The following is a 27,754-nucleotide window of genomic DNA, read 5'->3' on the forward strand; positions in this document are numbered from 1 at the left end:
GATCAACATCAAACTTGGTCAGTTAAATCTATAGGCCTTTGCGAAGTTAAATTGGGAAGATCTTGAGATTTCGTTAAAGGGAGTGTCCATGGCGTTCACCTATTTACTAAAGCCACTCGCTGCCGTTGAGCCCGGGTGCGAGGGCCCGTTCATCGCTGCTTGCAGCTTTAATTATTATTATTCTTCTTCTTCTCCAAGATGAATCGCATTTTTGAGAGCCTAAACATGCTCGAAAAGTCATGAAACTTTGCACACACCTCAGAACTGGCGAAAATTTACGTCTGATATGGGTTTCAGAAGTGGGTGTGGCAAAATGGCTCGACAGCGCCACCTATACATGTTCAACGGTGTGCGCCTTGAGCTACGTTTCACGTACATGTATGAAAATTGGTATACACATGTATCTCTCCAATACCTACAAAAAATTCTCTTGGAGCAAAATCCGAAACCCAACAGGAAGTCGGTTATTATTAATTTTATGAGCAAATTTTGTGTCATTTTTGTCATTTCCATGCGTTGTATTTTAACGAACTCCTCCTAGAGATTAATTCAGATCAACACCAAAGTTGGTATGCCTAATCTAAAGGCCTTTGCGATGTTAAATTGCGAAGATTTTGAGTTTTCGTTAAAGGGCGTGTCCGTGGCGGCCTGGCGAATTTCGATGATTCGCCATGAAAAATGAAGTTGCTATAACTCCAAAACTTCACATGTTTAATAAGACTCCTGACCTGAACATATTTACATGCCCATATTCAGTTATAGTCATAGCACCACCTATAGGCAACAGGAAGTGACATATTTTACACTTCGACAGACTACTCCTAGAAATGTTTTGACATCAATGTCTTTTTTATGGTCAGTATAATCTAAAGGCCTGTGCAATGTTAAATTGTGAAGATCTTGAGTTTTCGTTTAGGGGCGTGTCCATGGCGTCGTGACCAAATTCAAAGTCTCGCCATGGGAATAAAAGATGTTATAAATCAGGCATAAAATGTCCGATCCTCCCCAAACTTCACATGTGTGATAAAAGTCCTGGCCTGAACAGATCTGAAGGCCAATATTCCATCGTGTTGGCAAAATGGCTCGATAGCGCCACCTGTACACTTTCAACGGAGTGCACCTCGAGCTATGTTTCACGTACATGTACAAAAATTGGTACGCACATGTAGCACACCAATACCTACAAAAAAGTCTCTTGGTACGAAATCCGAATCCAAACAGGAAGTCAGTTATTTAGAATGTTCTCTGCAAAATTGGTGTTGTTTTTGGCATTTTCAGGGGTTGTTCTTTAACAAACTCCTCCTAGAGATTTATTCAGATCAGCATCAAACTTGGTCAGTTACTAAAGGCCTTTGCGATGTTAAATTGAGAAGATCTTTAGATTTCGTTAAAGGGAGTGTCCATGGCGGCCTGACAAATTTCGATGTTTCGCCATGAAAAAGGAAGTTGCTGTAACTGAGACATACAATGTCCAATCTGCCCCAAACTTCGCATGTTAGATAAGACTTCTGCCCTTAACAGATCTACATGCCCATATTCAATTATAGTCATAGCGCCACCTGCTGGCAACAGGAAGTGACATATTTTACGCTGAGACAAACTACTCCTAGAGATTTTTTTGACATTAATGTATTTTTGTGGTCAGTCTAATCTAAAGGCCTGTGTGATGTTAAATTGTGGCAATCTTGAGTTTTTGTTAAAGAGCGTGTCCATGGCAAAAATGACAAAATTTGATGTCTCGCCACAGCAAGAGAAGTTGTTGTAACTCAGGCATAAAATGTTTGATCTTCCCCAAACTTCACATGTTCGATAAGAGTGCAGCCCTGAACACATCTGAAGGCCAATATTCCATTATAATGATAGCGCCACCTGCTGGCAACAGGAAGATTAGAACAAAATGTAATGAATTATTAATTTATATATGGAATAAACATTGATATATTCTACTTATATTTATGAGTTTAAATGCATATTTCTCACCGTTCACCTATTTACTAAAGCCACTCGCTGCCGGTGAGCCCGAGTGCGAGGCCCCGTTCATCGCTGCTTGCAGCTTTAATTAGGGCCCGAGCACCGATGGTGTGAGGACCCTCTTGGAATTGCTCTGTTTATTATTATTATTATTATTATTATTATTATTATTATTATTATTATTATTATTATTATTATTATTATTATTATTATTAGGGCCCGAGCACCGATGGTGTGAGGACCCTCTTGGAATTGCTCCGTTTATTATTATTATTATTATTATTATTATTATTATTATTCTTCTTCTCTAAGATGAATCGCATTTTTGAGAGCCTAAACATGCTCGAAAAGTCATGAAACTTTGCACACACCTCAGAACTGGCGAAAATTTACGTCTGATATGGGTTTCAGAAGTGGGTGTGGCAAAATGGCTCGACAGCGCCACCTATACACGTTCAACGGTGTGCGCCTCGAGCTACGTTTCACGTACATGTATGACAATTGGTATACACATGTATCTCTCCAATACCTACAAAAAAGTCTCTTGGAGCAAAATCCGAAACCCAACAGGAAGTCGGTTATTTTTAATTTTATGAGCAAATTTTGTGTCATTTTTGTCATTTCCATGCGTTGTACTTTAACGAACTCCTCCTAGAGATTAATTCAGATCAACACCAAAGTTGGTATGCCTAATCTAAAGGCCTTTGCGATGTTAAATTGCGAAGGACTTGAGGTTTCGTTAAAGGGCGTGTCCATGGCGGCCAGACAAATTTCGATGTTTCGCCATGAAAAAGGAAGTTGCTGTAACTCAGACATACAATGTCCAATCTGCCCCAAACTTCACATGTTGGATTAGACTCTTGACCTGAACAGATCTACATGCCAATATTCAGTTATAGTCATAGCGCCACCTATTGGCAACAGGAAGTGAAATATTTTACACTGCGACAAACTACTCCTAGAAATTGTATGACATCAATGTTATTTTTGTGGTCAGTCTAGTCTAAAGACCTGTGTGATGTTTAGTTGAGAAGATTTTGAGTTTTCGTTAAAAGGCGTGTCCATGGTGTGGTGACGAAGTTCGATGTGTCGCCATGGGAATAAAAGATGTTATAACTCAGGCATAAAATGTCCGATCTTGCCCAAACTTCACATGTGTGATAAGGGTCCTGGCCTGAACAGATGTGAAGGCCAACATTCCATTGGGTGTGGCAAAATGGCTCGATAGCGCCACCTATACACTTTCAACTGAGTGCATATACACTTTCAACGGAGTGCACCTCGAGCTATGTTTCACGTACATGTACAAAAATCGGTACACACATGTACCACACCAATATCTACAAAAAAGTCTCTTGGTACGAAATCCGAATCCCAACAGGAAGTCGGTTATTTAGAATTTTCTCTGCAAAATTGGCGTTGTTTTTGCCATTTTCAGGGGTTGTACTTTAACAAACTCCTCCTAGAGATTTATTCAGATCAACATCAAACTTGGCCAGTTAAATCTAAAGGCCTTTGCGATGTTAAATTGCGAAGATCTTGAGGTTTCGTTAAAGTGCATGTCCATGGCGGCCTGACAAATTTCGATGTTTCGCCATGAAAAAGGAAGTTGTTGTAACTTAGACATACAATGTCCAATCTGCCCCAAACTTCACATGTTGGATAAGACTTTTGACCTGAACAGATCTAAATGCCAATATTCAGTTATAGCCATAGCGCCACCTGCTGGCAACAGGAAGTGACATGTTTTACGTTGTAACAAACTACTCCTAGAAATTTAATGACATCAACATTTTATTTTGGTCAGTCTAAACTAAAGGTCTTTTCAATGTTAAATTGTGGAGATCTTGAATTTTTGTTTAAGGGCGTGTCCATGGCGCTGTGACAAAATTTGATGTCTCGCCACAGCAAGAGAAGTTGTTGTAACTCAGGCATAAAATGTTCAATCTTCCCCAAACTTCACATGATTGATACGAGTCCTGGCCTGAACACATCTGAAGGCCAATATTCCATTATAATGATAGCGCCACCTGCTGGCAATATGAAGATTGGCACATAATAATGACTTTGACATATTGCAATTATATTTATGACATGAAATGCATATTTCTCACCATTCATCTTTTTACTAAATCAACACGCTGGTGGTGAGCCCGGGTGCGAGGGCCCGTTCATCGCTGCTTGCAGCTTTAATTAGGGCCCGAGCACCGATGGTGTGAGGACCCTCTTGGAATTGCTCCGTTTATTATTATTATTATTATTCTTCTCTAAGATGAATCACATTTTTGAGAGCCTAAACATGCTCGAAAAGTCATGAAACTTTGCACACACCTCAGATCTGGCGAAAATTTACGTCTGATATGGGTTTCAGAAGTGGGTGTGGCAAAATGGCTCGACAGCGCCACCTATACACGTTCAACGTTGTGCGCCTCGAGTTACGTTTCACGTACATGTATGAAAATTGGTATACACATGTATCTCTCCAATACCTACAAAAAAGTCTCTTGGAGCAAAATCCGAAACCCAACAGGAAGTCGGTTATTTTTAATTTTATGAGCAAATTTTGTGTCATTTTTGTCATTTCCATGCGTTGTATTTTAACGAACTCCTCCTAGAGATTAATTCAGATCAACACCAAAGTTGGTATGCCTAATCTAAAGGCCTTTGCGATGTTAAATTGTGAAGATTTTGAGTTTTCGTTAAAGGGCGTGTCCGTGGCGGCCTGGCGAATTTCGATGATTCGCCATGAAAAATGAAGTTGCTATAACTCAGACATACAATGTCCAATCTGCCCCAAACTTGACATGTTTGATGAGACTCCGAACCTGAACAGATTGACATGCCCATATTCAGTTATAGTCATAGCGCCACCTATTGGCAACAGGAAGTGACATGTTTTACACTGCGACTAACTACTCCTAGAAATTTTATGACATCAATGTCTTTTTTGTGGTCAGTCTAATCTAAAGGCCTGTGCGATGTTAAGTTGTGAAGATCTTGAGTTTTCGTTAAGGGGCGTGTCCATGGCGCCGTGACAAAATTCAAAGTCTCGCCATGGGAATAAAAGATGTTATAACTCAGGCATAAAATGTCCGATCTTCCCCAAACTTCACATGTTTGATAAAAGTCCTGGCCTGAACAGATCTGAAGGCCAATATTCCATCGGGTGTGGCAAAATGGCTCGATAGCGCCACCTATACACTTTCAACGGAGTGCGCCTCGATCTATGTTTCACGTACATGTACAAAAATTGGTACACACATGTAACACACCAATACCTACAAAAAAGTCTCTTGGTACGAAATCCGAATCCAAACAGGAAGTCAGTTATTTAGAATGTTCTCTGCAAAATTGGTGTTGTTTTTGCATTTTCAGGGGTTGTACTTTAACGAACTCCTCCTAGAGATTTATTCAGATCAGCATCAAACTTGGTCAGTTAAATCTAAAGGCCTTTGCGATGTTAAATTGGGAAGATCTTGAGATTTCGTTAAAGGGAGTGTCCATGGCACCATGACAAAATTCGCCACAGGAAGAGAAGTTGTTGTAACTCAGGCATAAAATGTCCAATCTTCCCAAACTTCACATTTGTGATAAGAGTCCTGGCCTGAACACATCTGAAGGCCAATATTCCGTTATAATGATAGCGCAACCTGCTGGCAACAGGAAGACTGGCACATATAAATGATTTTTACATATTCCACTTATATTTACGACTTTAAATACATATATTTCGCCGTTCACCAATTTACTAAAGCCTCTCGCTGGCGGTGAGCCCGGGTGCGAGGGCCCGTTCATCGCTGCTTGCAGCTTTAATTATTATTATTATTATTCTTCTCCAGAATGAATCGCATTTTTAAAACGTCATGAAACTTTGCACACACCTCAGAACCGTCGAAAATGTACATCTGATATGGGTTTCAGAAGTGGGTGTGGCAAAATGGCTCGACAGCGCCACCTATACATGTTCAACGGTGTGCGCCTCGAGCTATGTTTCACGTACATGTATGAAGATCGGTACACACATGTAACTCTCCAATACCTACAAAAAAGTCTCTTAGAGCAAAATTCTAAACCCAACAGGAAGTCGGTTATTTTTAATATTATGAGCAAATTTTGTGTCATTTTTGCCATTTCCATGCGTTGTATTTTAACGAACTCCTCCTAGAAACTTATTCAGATCAACACCAAATTTGGTTTGCCTAATCTAAAGGCCTTTGCTATGTTAAATTGCGAAGATTTAGAGTTTTCGTTAAGGGGCGTGTCCGTGGCGGCCTGGCGAATTTCGATGATTCGCCATGAAAAATGAAGTTGCTATAACTCAGACATACAATGTCCAATGTGGTTTACCATTGGGTGGTAAACCACATGGAGGGTGTACCAGGAGCGACGCACGCCAGAGGGCACCCAGCGCGCAGTCAGCAGGTCGGCGGTTCCCGGCGTACAGGATGAGCCCATGCCAACGGAGCCACCGCCCTCACCCAATCGCCCCTGGCTGGCAGGCTGTGCAGTTCATCTGGAACCACCGCGAGGGGCACCCCAGACCGAGGTTTTCATCAAAGGCTGACCGTTTACAACTTTGCTCGACTCCGGGAGCGCCGTAAGCCTGGTCCAGTCCTCCATATTTCCCCCACGGACGGGAACCAAAGCTCGCATATCCATCACCTGCGTCCAAGGTGACACCCAGAGTGTACCTACCCGAGTGGTGACCATCTCCACAAAGACCGGCACCGGACCCCTGGAAGTGGGCGTGGTCAAGGACCTGCCGGTACCCGTGCTGCTGGGGAGAGACTGGCCAGGCTTGGAGCAACTACTCACCCAAGCTACCCAGCCTGCCAGCCCTGCCGGGAACAGCCCGAAGAAGAAGGACCTCCGCCGAGCTCCCAGACGGAACCCTGTCCTCCTGGCTTCAGACAGCGCCCGAGATGGTGAGTCCCCCCCCCCCCCCCCAAAGTTCTAACAGGTTAGCGGTGGGGGAAAATTTGTGGAGGAGCAGCTCGGGGATGATCGGCTAAAACATTGCTGGAAGCAAGTACGGGTGCTTGAGGGAAAGGAGGTCCTTCCACCGCCGCACCCGACCCCACACTTTGTGGTCCAGAATGGCCTGCTGTACTGTGTCGCGCAGCGGAGAGGGGAGGAGGTGAAACTGCTGGTGGTCCCACCCACACGGACCCAGATGGTTATTGAGCTCGCCCATTCCCATCCGATGGCTGGCCACCTGGGGGTGCAGAATACTACCCAACAGATCCGAGACAGATTCCACTGGCCTGGCATGGAGGCGGAGATCAAACGATTCTGTCAATTCTGTCTGAAAGGGAGGTTCAGGAGATGTTGAAGTTGGGAATCATCGAGCCCTCCCGCAGTCCCTGGTCCAGTCCCATAGTCATGGTCCCAAAACCGGACGGCACCCTCCGGTTCTGTAACGACTTCCGCCGCCTTAACGAGGTCTCCGAGTTCGATGGATACCCGATGCCCCGTGTCGACAAGATGCTGGAGCGGCTGGGGAGGTGCCGGTTCATTTCCACGCTGGACCTCACCAAAGGCTACTGGCAGGTACCGTTAACAGAACCCACCAAAGCAAAGACCGCCTTCTCCACCCCCAGTGGCCACTGGCAGTACCGGGTTCTCCCCTTCGGGCTGCACGGAGCTCCAGCCACGTTCCAACGGATGATGGACATCTTGCTGCGACCCCATCAGGCTTATGCCGCGGCCTACATCGACGATGTCATCATCCACTCGGAGACCTGGGAGGACCACCTGGAGCGGCTCCGGAGGGTGCTTCTCGAACTGCGGCGGGCTGGGCTCACCGCCAATCCCAAGAAATGCCACCTGGCCCTACCTGAAGCAAAGTACCTCGGTTTCCGGGTGGGCCGGGGTCTGATCCGTCCGCAGGAAGGAAAAGTGGCAGCCATTCTCTCGGCCCCGAGGCCCACCTCCAAGAAGCAGGTACGGGCCTTTTTGGGATTGGCGGGGTACTATAGGTGCTTCATACCCAACTTCTCCTCCCTAGCGACAGCCCTGACAGACCTCACCAAGAAGGGACAGCCGGAGAAGGTGAGATGGGGAACCCCAGAAGAAGAGGCGTTCAAGAGGGTAAAAGCGGCGCTCACGTCGGAACCTGGTATTGCGGGCCCCTGACTTTAACTGTCCCTTCTTGTTGCAGACGGACGCATCTGACACCGGGTTGGGAGCCGTGCTGTCCCAGATACAAGATGGTGAGGAACGCCCGGTGGTCTACATCAGCCGAAAGCTGTCCACAACAGAGCAGCGGTACGTGGCGGTGGAGAAGGAGGCGCTGGCCGTCAAGTGGGCAGTCCTGGAGCTGAAGTATTATCTCCTGGGACGGAAATTCACTCTCATCACCAATCACGCCCATTTTTCAATGGATGGCCCGGGCGAAGGATACCAATGCCCGGGTGACGCGGTGGTTCCTAGCGCTCCAGGACTTCCACTTCGACGTGCGACATCGAGCTGGAGCCGCCAACGCCAATGCGGATGGACTCTCCCGCCTGTGGACAGCTTTCGCAGGTCTGTCAGGGGTGATTCCCCCCCCAGCCCCCACTTCCCCTCTCGCCCGAGGGCCCAGGACGATGCTTAGGGGGGGGGAGTGTGAGTCGTGTCCCGGGCACCTATCAGCGTCGCCCTGGCAACGGAGGAGATCCACCTGCACACAATCACTGCGGGCTGATCGGTCCCAGCTGAAGACGCTCAAAGGGCGACTACAAAAGCTGCACCTGAGAAGACACGGGTGAGAAAGCTCTCCAGAATTTCGCCAGCTAATGTTGTGTCTCTTATCTCTCCAGAAAGCGAGTGACCGACCAGCCCGCCACCTGAGCACCGGACACCGATTCCCCTTGCACTCAGCCGGCCGGCAAACAGGATCACGCAGCACCGAGGACGAGCACCGGACACTACTGGCACCTTCACGTTCACAACCACTAATAAACACACCCTCCCGGGCTTTAACCCTTTATCACAGCCTGCCGTGTGATTCTTCAGCCCGCGACACTGGTGGAGAATGCGGACAAGGTGGAGCCTAGACAGCGCAGTTGGGAAATATCTGGTGACGTCACTCCCTCTCGCTTGCAAACGTTCGTGAGAACCCGGACTGGGACGGAGGAAAACCAGGGACATCCTCCCAGCCACAAAAAGGGTAAGTGACTTCTCTATTATTGTCATTTTACCCTGTGGTTGGTTGAGGCTGTCACTAAAACCCGGTTTCTCTGTCCCTGTTCCGGCGCTGCGAGAGGGAGGACCGCCCGGAGAGGAATCCCCGCCCACTCCGACTGTTTGGAGCCTGGGTGAGGATGGTAGCACTCCCGTGTGGGCGGCGCCCTGATGACGGGGATGTTGCTTGGGAGGGGGAATGTGATGAGTCAGCTGCCTCCTCCCTGATTGTCACCAGGCACCCCGTCCTAAATCGCCGCCCTTCACCAGGCTCCCGACTGGAGTGGGTGTGTGAGAGGAGGGGCGCTGGACGAGTCAGGGCTGGCGGCGTGCGATGGGGCACACCTGAAGGAAATGGAGCCTCATCACCGCCGCTGTTTAAAAGCCCAACGCGCCTCTCCTCGGGAGACTAGTCTCTTCCCCGTGCATGCACACTGGTGTCCTCGTGGGTCCAGGAAGGGTGCGGTGAGGGACTCCCGTGCCACTGGAGATATGAGCTGCCGGACCCGCGATCCGGATTGGAACCGCACCTGTTCGCACGGCCGACGGGCCAGGATGCCGGGCCGTCCATCCCCTACCAACGTCGCGGCCAACGAGAGAGATGCGGCTGCTAGAGGAAGCCGCCGCCCCTCGTGTCCCGGACCTAGGAGGGGAGCGCGTGTGCGGCCGCCGGACTCCGCCCCTTACCTGGACCCTTCCTCCACGAACACTGCCCGACCCACACGAACCCCGCAGCACGACGAGGACACCAGATTCCCTGTTGCTTTGGACACTCTTCCCCTTTGGCCACCTTTTATCCCTTGTTTCATTTGATTTCTGTTAATAAAAGCCTCTCCGAGGCCTGACGCCACGCCCACTGTGTCTGTCTTGTGCTCCTCCCGTGACAATACATAGATAGATAGATAGATAGATAGATAGATAGATAGATAGATAGTTAGTACTCATAGAAAGATGTTGCTAACATGATTAGCATTGCGACTAGCATGTTGTTACCATGTTTCTAGCATGATTAGCATTGCGACTTAGCATGTTGTTACCATGATTCTAACATGATTAACATGTCGTTAGCATGTTTCTAGCATGATTAACATGCGACTAGCATGTTGTTAGCATGTTTTTAACATGATTAACATGCTGCTAACATAATTAGCATGCTGCTAGCATGTCGCTAGCATGATTCTAGTATGATTAGCATGCTGCTAGCATGTTTCTAGCATGTTCCTAGCAAGATTAGCATGTCGCTAACATGTTTAAAAAAAACTTTAAGTCTGATCAGTCTGAAAAGATATAGCATAAAGCACCCCCCTATGCTGCAGGCGTCTGCCGAGATTGGGGCTTGTGGCTTTAAAGCCCTAGGAGGAGATACGTTTAGTAATTTAGTATCATAAGAATAATAATAACTACAATTAAAAGTTAGTGAACTAACTTTGATGTTGGCTTGGCCATGGGGCAAAAGAGCCACAGTACTTGTTTGCCCAACATTCTTGAGCTGCCCCGCTGCAAAAAATAAATAAAATAAAAAATAATAATTAAAAAAAAAAAATGTAATATTTTACCTGTATACCTGTAATATTTTTTTCCATGGTCCCTTGCTGTTTTCTTTTCTAATAAAAAGCCTAGGCTATGATAACAGCTACGACAGGGTTGTCTAGCTGGATGCGAAATAAGTCATGCCTATTTTTCTCGTGTTTGATATTTCACAGTCCTGTCACCGTCGCGTTGGGCAACGACACACAAGATAACTGAAACAATGCAGTTTAAATCAAGGTGATCATAAGGGGTCCAAGCACAATGGTTTGTATAGATGATGGAGTTACATTATGGACAGGTATCTTTTCAAGTAAATTATGAGTCCTTTTGTGAGTACTATTATATGCACAACATGAAAATAGATAACTATCATAGTGTCCCTTCTTCACTTTTTCAGTAGTGATAACTTGATAAAAAATATTGGCAATACTATTAAAATATGATCAAATTTAATAGTATCTAGGAGATGACCGTTTTTGCATAATTACTATATTGGGTTTTATGAAAGTTTATAAAAAATTATGAATATTTATTCTTTTTTTATTTATGCACATAAATTAAGCATTTTCAAGTCTTTGAATAGATGAGGTGTGCTATATATTTTCTAACTGATTGGACTTACGGTTTTCATATAAATAAATATAAAAAAATCATAAAAATCCCATAGACATAATTGACAGGATGTTCAGATGAGCCAAGCTCCAAATCCCATTAGACTCAATCAAACTTTGCTTCTATGAACTATTTCTAATCAATTTAAACTCATTTAAACTCATGTAATATTTCAAATTTATGTGCATAAATAAAAAATGTATAAATTTTCATTTTTTTTTTAATAAACTTCAATAAGGCCCAATATAGTAATAATGCAAAAACTATAATCTCCTAAATACCATTCAATTTGATCTTATTTTAATAGTACTGACAACATATTTCTCAAGTTATCACACATTACTGAAAAATTAAAGAAGGGACACTATATAAGTTATCTATTTTCATGTTGTGCATATAATAGTACTCACAGAAGGACTCATAATTTACTTGAAGAGAGGCAATTTATGTATTCACTTGTATTTTTAACCGATTTAAAAGTGAAACTAAGGCAGAATCCTGTGCTCCTCTGATAAATAAAGTTACTTTAATATTCAAATTCGGTATCATGATCAACTTCCGATTTATATACCAAAGGTTTATGTTCACATGGCTGTTTTCGTTTCTATTCACCAAGCAATTTTCTATGGACCCTTGCTGTCTTCTGTTCTAATAAAAAGCCTAGGCTATGACAATAGCTTCAACAGAATTGGCTATTGAACATAAACTGTTGAGAAATAAATTGGAAGTTGATCATGATGCTCGATTTGAATATTAAAGTGTTTTCATTTACCAACTGCTTTGTCTCTGAATATATCTTGAAGTATTTAGTATTTATCCTGTGGCGCCATCGTGTGGACAACATAAGCAATTTGGCCTTCATTTCCCATTAAAGTCTAATTTACTGAAAGCAGCTGGTAAATGCAGTCTTTTAATATTCAATCCAGCATCAATTCCCATTTTCGATTTATTTCTCAACAGTTTATGTTCACATGGCTGTTTTTGTTTATATTCGCCAAGCTATTATGAATTTTGAAATTAATCGTGTACTTGATTTGTCCGATCTACCAACGAAAAGCCAGAATCACTGTCCTCTGAAGCTGGAGAGATCGATGTTATTTTCACCTAAGACAAAAAGATCACACAATTACTCATTTTGATCTCTATAATATATTTAGACCCTCTTGTATCTGCTTTGTTTATTATTAGGGCCCGAGCACCGATGGTGCGAGGACCCTCTTGGAATTGCTCCGTTTATTAGGGCCCGAGCACCGAGGTGCGAGGACCCTCTTGTATCTGCTTTGTTTATTATTATTAGGGCTGAGCACCGAGGTGCGAGGACCCTCTTGTATCTGCTTTGTTTATTATTATTATTAGGGCCCGAGCACCGATTGTGTGAGGACCCTCTTGGAATTGCTCCGTTTATTATTATTAGGGCCCGAGCACCGATGGTGTGAGGACCCTCTTGGAATTGCTCCGTTTATTATTATTATTAGGGCCCGAGCACCGATGGTGTGAGGACCCTCTTGGAATTGCTACGTTTATTATTATTATTATTATTATTATTAGGGCCCGAGCACCGATGGTGTGAGGACCCTCTTGGAATTGCTCCGTTTATTATTATTATTATTATTATTAGGGCCCGAGCACCGATGGTGTGAGGACCCTCTTGGAATTGCTCCGTTTATTATTATTATTATTATTATTATTAGGGCCCGAGCACCGATGGTGTGAGGACCCTCTTGGAATTGCTCCGTTTATTATTATTATTATTATTATTATTATTATTATTATTATTATTAGGGCCCGAGCACCGATGGTGTGAGGACCCTCTTGGAATTGCTCCGTTTATTATTATTATTATTATTATTATTATTATTATTATTATTCTTCTCTAAGATGAATCGCATTTTTGAGAGCCTAAACATGCTCGAAAAGTCATGAAACTTTGCACACACCTCAGAACTGGCGAAAATTTACGTCTGATATGGGTTTCAGAAGTGGGTGTGGCAAAATGGCTCGACAGCGCCACCTATACACGTTCAACGGTGTGTGCCTCGAGCTACGTTTCACATACATGTATGAAAATTGGTATACACATGCATCTCTCCAATACCTACAAAAAAGTCTCTTGGAGCAAAATCCGAAACCCAACAGGAAGTCGGTTATTTTTAATTTTATGAGCAAATTTTGTGTCATTTTTGTCATTTCCATGCGTTGTATTTTAACGAACTCCTCCTAGAGATTAATTCAGATCAACACCAAAGTTGGTATGCCTAATCTAAAGGCCTTTGCGATGTTAAATTGCGAAGATTTTGAGTTTTCGTTAAAGGGCGTGTCCGTGGCGGCCTGGCGAATTTCGATGATTCGCAGTGAAAAATGAAGTTGCTATAACTCAGACATACAATGTCCAATGTGCCCAAAACTTCACATGTTTAATAAGACTCCTGACCTGAACATATTTACATGCCCATATTCAGTTATAGTCATAGCGCCACCTATAGGCAACAGGAAGTGACATATTTTACACTTCAACAGACTACTCCTAGAAATTTTTTGACATCAATGTCTTTTTTATGGTCAGTATAATCTAAAGGCCTGTGCAATGTTAAATTGTGAAGATCTTGAGTTTTCATTAAGGGGCGTGTCCATGGCGCCGTGACAAAATTCAAAGTCTCGCCATGGGAATAAAAGATGTTATAACTCAGGCATAAAATGTCCGATCTTCCCCAAACTTCACACGTGTGATAAAAGTCCTGGCCTCAACAGATCTGAAGGCCAATATTCCATCGGGTGTGGCAAAATGGCTCGATAGCGCCACCTATACACTTTCAACGGAGTGCACCTCGAGCTATGTTTCACGTACATGTACAAAAATTGGTACACACATGTAACACACCAATACCTACAAAAAAGTCTCTTGGTACGAAATCCTAATCCCAACAGGAAGTCGATTATTTTGAATTTTCCCTGCAAAATTGGTGTTGTTTTTGCCATTTTCAGGGGTTGTACTTTAACAAACTCCTCCTAGAGATTTATTCAGATGAACACCAAACTTGGTCAGTGTAATCTAAAGCCCTTTGCGATGTTAAATTGCGAAGGACTTGAGGTTTCGTTAAAGGGCGTGTCCATGGCGGCCTGACAAATTTCGATGTTTCGCCATGAAAAAGGAAGTTGCTGTAACTCAGACATACAATGTCCAATCTGCCCCAAACTTCACATGTTGGATAAGACTCTTGACCTGAACAGATCTACATGCCAATATTCAGTTATAGTCATAGCGCCACCTATTGGCAACAGGAAGTGAAATATTTTACACTGCGACAAACTACTCCTAGAAATTTTATGACATCAATGTTATTTTTGTGGTCAGTATAATCTAAAGACCTGTGTGATGTTTAGTTGTGAAGATCTTGAGTTTTCGTTAAAAGGCGTGTCCATGGCGCCGTGACGAAGTTTGATGTGTCACCATGGGAATAAAAGATGTTATAACTCAGGCATAAAATGTCCGATCTTGCCCAAACTTCACATGTGTGATAAGTGTCCTGGCCTGAACAGATCTGAAGGCCAACATTCCATTGGGTGTGGCAAAATGGCTCGATAGCGCCACCTATACACTTTCAACTGAGTGCATATACACTTTCAACGGAGTGCGCCTCAAGCTATGTTTCACGTACATGTACAAAAATCGGTACACACATGTAACACACCAATATCTACGAAAAAGTCTCTTGGTACGAAATCCGAATCCAAACAGGAAGTCAGTTATTTAGAATGTTCTCTGCAAAATTTGTGTTGTTTTTGGCATTTTCAGGGGTTGTACTTTAACGAACTCCTCCTAGAGATTTATTCAGATCAACATCAAACTTGGTCAGTTAAATCTAAAGGCCTTTGCGAAGTTAAATTGGGAAGATCTTGAGATGTCGTTAAAGGGAGTGTCCATGGCGGCCTGACAAATTTTGATGTTTCGCCATGAAAAAGGAAGTTGCTGTAACTCAGACATACAATATCCAATCTGCCCCAAACTTCACATGTTAGATAAGACCTCTGCCCTTAACAGATCTACATGCCCATATTCAATTATAGTCATAGTGCCACCTGCTGGTAACAGGAAGTGACATATTTTACGCTGAGACAAACTACTCCTAGAGATTTTTTGACATTAATGTATTTTTGTGGTCAGTCTAATCTAAAGGCCTGTGTAATTTTAAACTGTGGCAATCTTGAGTTTTTGTTAAAGAGCGTGTCCATGGCAAAAATGACAAAATTTGATGTCTCGCCACAGCAAGAGAAGTTGTTGTAACTCAGGCATAAAATGTTTGATCTTCCCTAAACTTCACATGTTCGATAAGAGTGCAGCCCTGAACACATCTGAAGGCCAATATTCCATTATAATGATAGCGCCACCTGCTGGCAACAGAAAGATTGGCACATATATGGAATAAACTTTGCTATATTCCACTTATATTTATCAGTTTAAATGCATATTTCTCACCGTTCACCTATTTACTAAAACCACTCGCTGTCGGTGAGCCCGGGTGCGAGGGCCCGTTCATCGCTGCTTGCAGCTTTAATTATTATTATTATTATTATTATTATTATTATTATTATTATTATTATTATTATTATTCTCTAAGATGAATCGCATTTTTGAGAGCCTAAACATGCTCGAAAAGTCATGAAACTTTGTACACACATCAGAACTGGCGAAAATTTACGTCTGATATGGGTTTCAGAAGTGGGTGTGGCAAAATGGCTCGACAGTGCCACCTATACACGTTCAACGGTGTGCGCCTCGAGCTACGTTTCACGTACATGTATGAAAATTGGTATACACATGTATCTCTCCAATACCTACAAAAAAGTCTCTTGGAGCAAAATCCGAAACCCAACAGGAAGTCGGTTATTTTTAATTTTATGAGCAAATTTTGTGTCATTTTTGTCATTTCCATGCGTTGTATTTTAATGAACTCCTCCTAGAGATTAATTCAGATCAACACCAAAGTTGGTATGCCTAATCTAAAGGCCTTTGCGATGTTAAATTGCGAAGATTTTGAGTTTTCGTTAAAGGGCGTGTCCGTGCCGGCCTGGCAAATTTCGATGATTCGCCATGAAAAATGAAGTTGCTATAACTCAGACATACAATGTCCAATCTGCCCCAAACTTCACATGTTTGATGAGACTCCGAACCTGAACAGATTGACATGCCCATATTCAGTTATAGTCATAGCGCCACCTATTGGCAACAGGAAGTGACATATTTTACACTGCGACTAACTACTCCTAGAAATTTTATGACATCAATGTCTTTTTTGTGGTCAGTCTAATCTAAAGGCCTGTGCGATGTTAAGTTGTGGAGATCTTGAGTTTTCATTAAGGGGCGTGTCCATGGCGCCGTGACAAATTTCAAAGTCTCGCCATGGGAATAAAAGATGTTATAACTCAGGCATAAAATGTCCGATCTTCCCCAAACTTCACATGTTTGATAAGGGTCCTGGCTTGAACACATCTGTAGGCCAATATTCCATCGGGTGTGGCAAAATGGCTCGATAGCGCCACCTATACACTTTCAACGGAGTGCACCTTGAGCTATGTTTCACGTACATGTACAAAAATCGGTACACACATGTAACACACCAATACCTACAAAAAAGTCTCTTGGTACGAAATCCGAATCCCAACAGGAAGTCGGTTATTTAGAATTTTCTCTGCAAAATTGGCGTTGTTTTTGCCATTTTCAGGGGTTGTACTTTAACGAACTCCTCCTAGAGATTTATTCAGATGAACACCAAACTTGGTCAGTGTAATCTAAAGCCCTTTGCGATGTTAAATTGCGAAGGACTTGAGGTTTCGTTAAAGGGCGTGTCCATGGCGGCCTGACAAATTTCGATGTTTCGCCATGAAAAAGGAAGTTGCTGTAACTCGGACATACAATGTCCAATCTGCCCCAAACTTCACATGTTAGATAAGACTTCTGCCCTTAACAGATCTACATGCCCATATTCAGTTATAGTCATAGCGCCTCCTGCTGGCAACAGGAAGTGACATGTTTTACGCTGCGACAAACTACTCCTAGAAATCTTTTGACATTAATGTATTTTTTGTGGTCAGTCTAATCTAAAGGCCTGTGCAATGTTAAATTGTGGAGATCTTCAGTTTTTGTTAAAGGGCGTGTCCATGGCGCCATGACAAAATTTGATGTTTTGCCACAGCAAGAGAAGTTGTTGTAACTCAGGCATAAAATGTTCAATCTTCCCCAGACTCCGCCTGTTCGATAAGAGTCCTGGCCTGAACACATCTGAAGGCCAATATTCCATTATAATGATAGCGCCACCTGCTGGCAACAGACAGATTTGCACATATATGGAATAAACATTGATATATTCCACTTATATTTATGAGTTTAAATGCATATTTCTCACCGTTCACCTATTTACTAAAGCAACTCGCTGGCAGTGAGCCCGGCTGCGAGGGCCCGTTCATCGCTGCTTGCAGCTTTAAATATTATTATTAGGGCCCGAGCACCGATGGTGTGAGGACCCTCTTGGAATTGCTCCGTTTATTATTATTATTATTAGGGCCCGAGCACCGATGGTGTGAGGACCCTCTTGGAATTGCTCCGTTTATTATTATTATTATTATTATTATTATTATTATTCTTCTTCTTCTCCAGAATGAATCGCATTTTTGAGGGCCTAAACATACTCAAAAAGTCATGAGACTTTGCACACACCTCAGAACCGGCGAAAATGTACATCTGATATGGGCTTCAGAAGTGGGTGTGGCAAAATGGCTCGACAGCGCCACCTATACATGTTCAACGGTGTACGCCTCGAGCTATGTTTCACGTACATGTATGAAAATCGGTACACACATGTAACTCTCCAATACCTACAAAAAAAGTCTCTTAGAGCAAAATTCTAAACCCAACAGGAAGTCGGTTATTTTTAATATTATGAGCAAATTTTGTGTCATTTTTGCCATTTCCATGCGTTGTATTTTAACGAACTCCTCCTAGAAACTTATTCAGATCAACACCAAATTTGGTATGCCTAATCTAAAGGCCTTTGCGATGTTAAATTGCGAAGATTTAGAGTTTTCGTTAAAGGGCGTGTCCGTGGCGGCCTGGCGAATTTCGATGATTCGCCATGAAAAATGAAGTTGCTATAACTCAGACATACAATGTCCAATGTGCCCAAAACTTCACATGTTTAATAAGACTCCTGACCTAAACATATTTACATGCCCATATTCAGTTATAGTCATAGCGCCACCTATAGGCAACAGGAAGTGACATATTTTACACTTCGACAGACTACTCCTAGAAATTTTTTGACATCAATGTCTTTTTTATGGTCAGTCTAATCTAAAGGCCTGTGCAATGTTAAATTGTGAAGATCTTGAGTTTTCGTTAAGGGGCGTGTCCATGGCGCCGTGACAAAATTCAAAGTCTCGCCATGGGAATAAAAGATGTTATAACTCAGGCATAGAATGTCCGATCTTCCCCAAACTTCACATGTGTGATAAAAGTCCTGGCCTGAACAGATCTGAAGGCCAATATTCCATCGGGTGTTGCAAAATTGCTCGATAGCGCCACCTATACACTTTTAACGGAGTGCACCTCGAGCTATGTTTCACGTACATGTACAAAAATTGGTACACACATGTAACACACCAATACCTACAAAAAAGTCTCTTGGTACGAAATCCTAATCCCAACAGGAAGTCGGTTATTTTGAATTTTCCCTGCAAAATTGGTGTTGTTTTTGCCATTTTCAGGGGTTGTACTTTAACGAACTCCTCCTAGAGATTTATTCAGATGAACACCAAACTTGGTCAGTGTAATCTAAGCCATTTGCGATGTTAAATTGCGAAGGACTTGAGGTTTCGTTAAAGGGCGTGTCCATGGTGGCCTGACAAATTTCGATGTTTCGCCATGAAAAAGGAAGTTGCTGTAACTCAGACATACAATGTCCAATCTGCCCCAAACTTCACATGTTGGATAAGACTCTTGACCTGAACAGATCTACATGCCAATATTCAGTTATAGTCATAGCGCCACTTATTGGCAACAGGAAGTGAAATATTTTACACTGCGACAAACTCCTCCTAGAAATTTTATGACATAAATGTTATTTTTGTGGTCAGTCTAATCTAAAGACCTGTGTGATGTTTAGTTGTGAAGATCTTGAGTTTTCGTTAAAAGGCGTGTCCATGGCGCCGTGACGAAATTTGATGTGTCGCCATGGGAATAAAAGATGTTATAAGTCAGGCATAAAATGTCCGATCTTGCCCAAACTTCACATGTGTGATAAGGGTCCTGGCCTGAACAGATCTGAAGGCCAATATTCCATTGGGTGTGGCAAAATGGCTCGATAGCGCCACCTATACACTTTCAACTGAGTGCATATACACTTTCAATGGAGTGCGCCTCAAGCTATGTTTCACGTACATGTAAAAAAATCGGTACACACATGTAACACACCAATATCTACGAAAAAGTCTCTTGGTACGAAATCCGAATCCAAACAGGAAGTCAGTTATTTAGAATGTTCTCTGCAAAATTGGTGTTGTTTTTGGCATTTTCAGGGGTTGTACTTTAACGAACTCCTCCTAGAGATTTATTCAGATCAGCATCAAACTTGGTCAGTTAAATCTAAAGGCCTTTGCGATGTTAAATTGGGAAGATCTTAAGATTTCGTTAAAGGGAGTGTCCATGGCGGCCTGACAAATTTCGATGTTTCGCCATGAAAAAGGAAGTTGCTGTAACTCAGACATACAATGTCCAATCTGCCCCAAACTTTGCATGCTAGATAAGACTTATGCCCTTAACAGATCTACATGCCCATATTCAATTATAGTCATAGCGCCACCTGCTGGCAACAGGAAGTGACATATTTTACGCTGAGATAAACTACTCCTAGAGATTTTTTGACATTAATGTATTTTTGTGGTCAGTCTAATCTAAAGGCCTGTGTAATGTTAAATTGTGGCAATCTTGAGTTTTTGTTAAAGAGCGTGTCCATGGCAAAAATGACAAAATTTGATGTCTCGCCACAGCAAGAGAAGTTGTTGTAACTCAGGCATAAAATGTTTGATCTTCCCCAAACTTCACATGTTCGATAAGAGTGCAGCCCTGAACACATCTGAAGGCCAATATTCCATTATAATGATAGCGCCACCTGCTGGCAACAGGAAGATTGGAACATATATGGAATAAACATTGATATATTCTACTTATATTTATGAGTTTAAATGCATATTTCTCACCGTTCACCTATTTACTAAAGCCACTCGCTGCCGGTGAGCCCGGGTGCGAGGGCCCGTTCATCGCTGCTTGCAGCTTTAATTAGGGCCCGAGCACCGATGGTGTGAGGACCCTCTTGGAATTGCTCCGTTTATTAGGGCCCGAGCACCGATGGTGTGAGGACCCTCTTTGAATTGCTCCGTTTATTATTATTATTATTATTATTATTATTATTATTATTATTATTATTATTATTATTATTATTATTATTCTCTAAGATGAATCGCATTTTTGAGAGCCTAAACATGCTCGAAAAGTCATGAAACTTTGCACACACCTCAGAACTGGCAAACATTTACGTCTGATATGGGTTTCAGAAGTGGGTGTGGCAAAATGGCTCGACAGCGCCACCTATACACGTTCAACGGTGTGCGCCTCGAGCTACGTTTCACGTACATGTATGAAAATTGGTATACACATGTATCTCTCAAATACCTACAAAAAAGTTTCTTGGAGCAAAATCTGAAACCCAACAGGAAGTCGGTTATTTTTAATTTTATGAGCAAATTTTGTGTCATTTTTGTCATTTCCATGCGTTGTATTTTAACGAACTCCTCCTAGAGATTAATTCAGATCAACACCAAAGTTGGTATGCCTAATCTAAAGGCCTTTGCGATGTTAAATTGCGAATATTTTGAGTTTTCGTTAAAGGGCGTGTCCGTGGCGGCCTGGCGAATTTTGATGATTCGCCATGAAAAATGAAGTTGCTATAACTCGGACATACAATGTCCAATCTGCCCCAACCTTCACATGTTTGATGAGACTCCGAACCTGAACAGATTGACATGCCCATATTCAGTTATAGTCATAGCGCCACCTATTGGCAACAGGAAGTGACATATTTTACACTGCGACTAACTACTCCTAGAAATTTTATGACATCAATGTATTTTTTGTGATCAGTCTAATCTAAAGGCCTGTGCGATGTTAAGTTGTGAAGATCTTGAGTTTTCGTTAAGGGGAGTGTCCATGGCGCCGTGACAAAATTCAAAGTCTCGCCATGGGAATAAAAGATGTTATAACTCAGGCGTAAAATGTCCGATCTTCCCCAAACTTCACATGTTTGATAAAAGTCCTGGCCTGAACAGATCTGAAGGCCAATATTCCATTGGGTGTGGCAAAATGGCTCGATAGCGCCACCTATACACTTTCAACGGAGTGCGCCTCGATCTATGTTTCACGTACATGTACAAAATTTGGTACACACATGTAACACACCAATACCTACAAAAAAGTTTCTTGGTACAAAATCCTAATCCCAACAGGAAGTCGATTATTTTGAATTTTCCCTGCAAAATTGGTGTTGTTTTTGCCATTTTCAGGGGTTGTACTTTAACGAACTCCTCCTAGAGATTTATTCAGATGAACACCAACCTTGGTCAGTGTAATCTAAAGCCCTTTGCGATGTTAAATGGCAAAGGACTTGAGGTTTCTTTAAAGGGCGTGTCCATGGCGGCCTGACAAATTTCGATGTTTCGCCATGAAAAAGGAAGTTGCTGTAACTCAGACATACAATGTCCAATCTGCCCCAAACTTCACATGTTGGATAAGACTGTTGACCTGAACAGATCTACATGCCAATATATAGTTATAATCATAGCGCCACCTATTGGCAACAGGAAGTGAAATATTTTACACTGCGACAAACTACTCCTAGAAATTTTATGACATCAATGTTATTTTTGTGGTCAGTCTAATCTAAAGACCTGTGTGATGTTTAGTTGTGAAGATCTTGAGTTTTCGTTAAAAGGCGTGTCCATGGCGCCGTGACGAAGTTCGATGTGTCGCCATGGGAATAAAAGATGTTATAACTCAGGCATAAAATGTCCGATCTTGCCCAAACTTCACATGTGTGATAAGGGTCCTGGCCTGAACAGATCTGAAGGCCAATATTCCATTGGGTGTGGCAAAATGGCTCGATAGCGTCACCTATACCCTTTGAACTGAGTGCATATACACTTTCAACGGAGTGCGCCTCAAGCTATGTTTCACGTACATGTACAAAAATCGGTACACACATGTAACACACCAATATCTACGAAAAAGTCTCTTGGTACGAAATCCGAATCCAAACAGGAAGTCAGTTATTTAGAATGTTCTCTGCAAAATTGGTGTTGTTTTTGGCATTTTCAGGGGTTGTACTTTAACGAACTCCTCCTAGAGATTTATTCAGATCAACATCAAACTTGGTCAGTTAAATCTAAAGGCCTTTGCGAAGTTAAATTGGGAAGATCTTGAGATTTCGTTAAAGGGAGTGTCCATGGCGGCCTGACAAATTTTGATGTTTCACCATGAAAAAGGAAGTTGCTGTAACTCAGTCATACAATGTCCAATCTGCCCCAAACTTCGAATGTTAGATAAGACTTCTGCCCTTAACAGATCTACATGCCCATATTCAATTATAGTCATAGTGCCACCTGCTGGCAACAGGAAGTGACATATTTTACACTGAGACAAACTACTCCTAGAGATATTTTGACATTAATGTATTTTTGTGGTCAGTCTAATCTAAAGGCCTGTGTAATGTTAAATTGTGGCAATCTTGAGTTTTTGTTAAAGAGCGTGTCCATGGCAAAAATGACAAAATTTGATGTCTCGCCACAGCAAGAGAAGTTGTTGTAACTCAGGCATAAAATGTTTGATCTTCCTCAAACTTCACATGTTTGATAAGAGTGCAGCCCTGAACACATCTGAAGGCCAATATTCCATTATAATGATAGCGCCACCTGCTGGCAACAGAAAGATTGGCACATATATGGAATAAACTTTGATATATTCCACTTATATTTATGAGTTTAAATGCATATTTCTCACCGTTCACCTATTTACTAAAGCCCCTTGCTGCCGGTGAGCCCGGGTGCGAGGGCCCGTTCATCGCTGCTTGCAGCTTTAATTATTATTAGGGCCCGAGCACCGATGGTGTGAGGACCCTCTTGGAATTGCTCCGTTTATTATTATTATTATTATTATTATTATTATTATTATTATTATTATTAGGGCCCGAGCACCGATGGTGTGAGGACCCTCTTGGAATTGCTCCGTTTATTATTATTATTATTATTATTATTATTATTCTTCTCTAAGATGAATCGCATTTTTGAGAGCCTAAACATGCTCGAAAAGTCATGAAACTTTGCACACACCTCAGAACTGGCGAAAATTTGCGTCTGATATGGGTTTCAGAAGTGGGTGTGGCAAAATGGCTCGACAGCGCCACCTATACACGTTCAACGGTGTGCGCCTCGAGCTACGTTTCACGTACATGTATGAAAATTGGTATACACATGTATCTCTCCAATACCTACACAAAAGTCTCTTGGAGCAAAATCCGAAACCCAACAGGAAGTCGGTTATTTTAATTTTATGAGCAAATTTTGTGTCATTTTTGTCATTTCCATGCGTTGTATTTTAACGAACTCCTCCTAGAGATTAATTCAGATCAACACCAAAGTTGGTATGCCTAATCTAAAGGCCTTTGCGATGTTAAATTGCGAAGATTTTGAGTTTTCGTTAAAGGGCGTGTCCGTGGCGGCCTGGCGAATTTCGATGATTCGCCATGAAAAATGAAGTTGCTATAACTCAGACATACAATGTCCAATCTGCCCCAAACTTCACATGTTTGATGAGACTTCGAACCTGAACAGATTGACATGCCCATATTCAGTTATAGTCATAGCGCCACCTATTGGCAACAGGAAGTGACATATTTTACACTGCGACTAACTACTCCTAGAAATTTTATGACATCAATGTCTTTTTTGTGGTCAGTCTAATCTAAAGGCCTGTGCGATGTTAAGTTATGAAGATCTTGAGTTTTCGTTAAGGGGCGTGTCCATGGCACCGTGATGAAATTCGATGTCTCGCCATGGGAATAAAAGATGTTATAACTCAGACATAAAATGTCCGATCTTCCCCAAACTTCACATGTGTGATAAGAGTCTTGGCCTGAACACATCTGTAGGCCAATATTCCATCGGGTGTGGCAAAATGGCTCGATAGCGCCACCTATACACTTTCAACAGAGCGCGCCTCAAGCTCCGTTTCCCGTACATGTACAAAAATCGGTACACACATGTAACACACCAATACCTACAAAAAAGTCTCTTGGTACGAAATCCGAAACCCAACAGGAAGTCGGTTATTTTTAATTTTATGAGCAAATTTTGTGTCATTTTTGTCATTTCCATGCGTTGTATTTTAACAAACTCCTCCTAGAGATTCATTCAGATCAACACCAAAGTTGGTATGCCTAATCTAACGGCCTTTGTGATGTTAAATTGCGAAGGACTTGAGGTTTCGTTAAAGGGCGTGTCCATGGCGGCCTGACAAATTTTGATGTTTCGTCGTGAAAAAGGAAGTTGCTATAACTCAGACATACAATGTCCAATCTGCCCAAAACTTCACATGTTTAATACGACTCCTGACCTGAACATATTTACATGCCCATATTCAGTTATAGTCATAGCGCCACCTATTGGCAACAGGAAGTGAAATATTTTACACTGCGACAAACTACTCCTAGAAATTTTATGACATCAATGTTATTTTTGTGGTCAGTCTAATCTAAAGACCTGTGTGATGTTTAGTTGTGAAGATTTTGAGTTTTCATTAAAAGGCGTGTCCATGGCGCCATGACGAAGTTCGATGTGTCGCCATGGGAATTAAAGATGTTATAACTCAGGCATAAAATGTCCGATCTTGCCCAAACTTCACATGTGTGATAAGAGTCCTGGCCTGAACAGATCTGAAGGCCAAAATTCCATTGGGTGTGGTAAAATGGCTCGATAGCGCCACCTATACACTTTCAACTGAGTGCATATACACTTTCAACGGAGTGCGCCTCAAGCTATGTTTCACGTACATGTACAAAAATCGGTACACACATGTAACACACCAATATCTACGAAAAAGTCTCTTGGTACGAAATCCGAATCCAAACAGGAAGTCAGTTATTTAGAATTTTCTCTGTAAAATTGGCGTTGTTTTTGCCATTTTCAGGGGTTGTACTTTAACGAACTCCTCCTAGAGATTTATTCAGATCAACACCAAACTTGGTCAGTTAAATCTAAAGGCCTTTGCGATGTTAAATTGCGAAGATCTTGAGGTTTCGTTAAAGGGCGTGTCCATGGCGGCCTGACAAATTTCGATGTTTCGCCATGAAAAAGGAAGTTGCTGTAACTCAGACATACAATGTCCAATCAGCCCCAAACTTCACATGTTAGATAAGACTTCTGCCCTTAACAGATCTACATGCCCATATTCAGTTATAGTGATAGCGCCACCTGCTGGCAACAGGAAGTGACATGTTTTACGCTGCGACAAACTACTCCTAGAAATCTTTTGACATTAATGTATTTTTTGTGGTCAGTCTAATCTAAAGGCCTGTGCAATGTTAAATTGTGGAGATCTTCAGTTTTTGTTAAAGGGCGTGTCCATGGCGCCATGACAAAATTTGATGTCTCGCCACAGCAAGAGAAGTTGTTGTAACTCAGGCATAAAATGTTCAATCTTCCCCAGACTCTGCATGTTCGATAAGAGTCCTGGCCTGAACACATCTGAAGGCCAATATTCCATTATAATGATAGCGCCACCTACTGGCAACAGAAAGATTAGCACATATATGGAATAAACTTTGCTATATTCCACTTATATTTATGAGTTTAAATGCATATTTCTCACCGTTCACCTATTTACTAAAGCCACTCGCTGCCGGTGAGCCCGGGTGCGAGGGCCCGTTCATCGCTGCTTGCAGCTTTAATTATTATTATTCTCCAGGATGAATCGCATTTTTGAGGGCCTAAACATACTCAAAAAGTCATGAAACTTTGCACACACCTCAGAACCGGCGAAAATGTACATCTGATATGGGTTTCAGAAGTGGGTGTGGCAAAATGGCTCGACAGCGCCACCTATACATGTTCAACGGTGTGCGCCTCGAGCTATGTTTCACGTACATGTATGAAAATCGGTACAAACATGTAACTCTCCAATACCTACAAAAAACTCTCTTAGAGCAAAATTCTAAACCCAACAGGAAGTCAGTTATTTTTAATATTATGAGCAAATTTTGTGTCATTTTTGCCATTTCCATGAGTTGTATTTTAACGAACTCCTCCTAGAAACTTATTCAGATCAACACTAAACTTGGTATGCCTAATCTAAGGGCCTTTGCGATGTTAAATTGCGAAGATTTTGAGTTTTCGTTAAAGGGCGTGTCCGTGGCGGCCTGGTGAATTTCGATGATTCGCCATGAAAAATGAAGTTACTATAACTCAGACATACAATGTCCAATGTGCCCAAAACTTCACATGTTTAATAAGACTCCTGACCTGAACATATTTACATGCCCATATTCAGTTATAGTCATAGTGCCACCTATAGGCAACAGGAAGTGACATATTTTACACTTCGACAGACTACTCCTAGAACTTTTTTGATATCAATGTCTTTTTTATGGTCAGTATAATCTAAAGGCCTGTGCAATTTTAAATTATAAAGATCTTGAGTTTTCATTAAGGGGCGTGTCCATGGCGCCGTGACATAATTCAAAGTCTCGCCATGGGAATAAAAGATGTTATAACTCAGGCATAAAATGTCCGATCTTCCCCAAACTTCACATGTGTGATAAAAGTCCTGGCCTGAACAGATCTGAAGGCCAATATTCCATCGGGTGTGGCAAAATGGCTCGATAGCGCCACCTATACACTTTCAACGGAGTGCACCTCGAGCTATGTTTCACGTACATGTACAAAAATTGGTACACACATGTAACACACCAATACCTACAAAAAAGTCTCTTGGTACGAAATCCTAATCCCAACAGGAAGTCGGTTATTTTGAATTTTCCCTGCAAAATTGGTGTTGTTCTTGCCATTTTCAGGGGTTGTACTTTAACGAACTCCTCCTAGAGATTTATTCAGATGAACACCAAACTTGGTCAGTGTAATCTAAAGCCATTTGCGATGTTAAATTGCGAATGACTTGAGGTTTCGTTAATGGGCGTGTCCATGGCGGCCTGACAAACTTCGATGTTTCACCATGAAAAAGCAAGTTGCTTTGACTCAGACATACAATGTCCAATCTGCCCCAACTTCACATGTTGGATAAAACTCTTGACCTGAACAGATGTACATGCCAATATTCAGTTATAGTCATAGCGCCACCTATTGGCAACAGGAAGTGAAATATTTT

The sequence above is a fragment of the Carassius carassius genome, unplaced genomic scaffold (genome assembly GCF_963082965.1).
Source record: "Carassius carassius unplaced genomic scaffold, fCarCar2.1 SCAFFOLD_62, whole genome shotgun sequence".
NCBI classification, from domain to species: domain Eukaryota; kingdom Metazoa; phylum Chordata; class Actinopteri; order Cypriniformes; family Cyprinidae; genus Carassius; species Carassius carassius.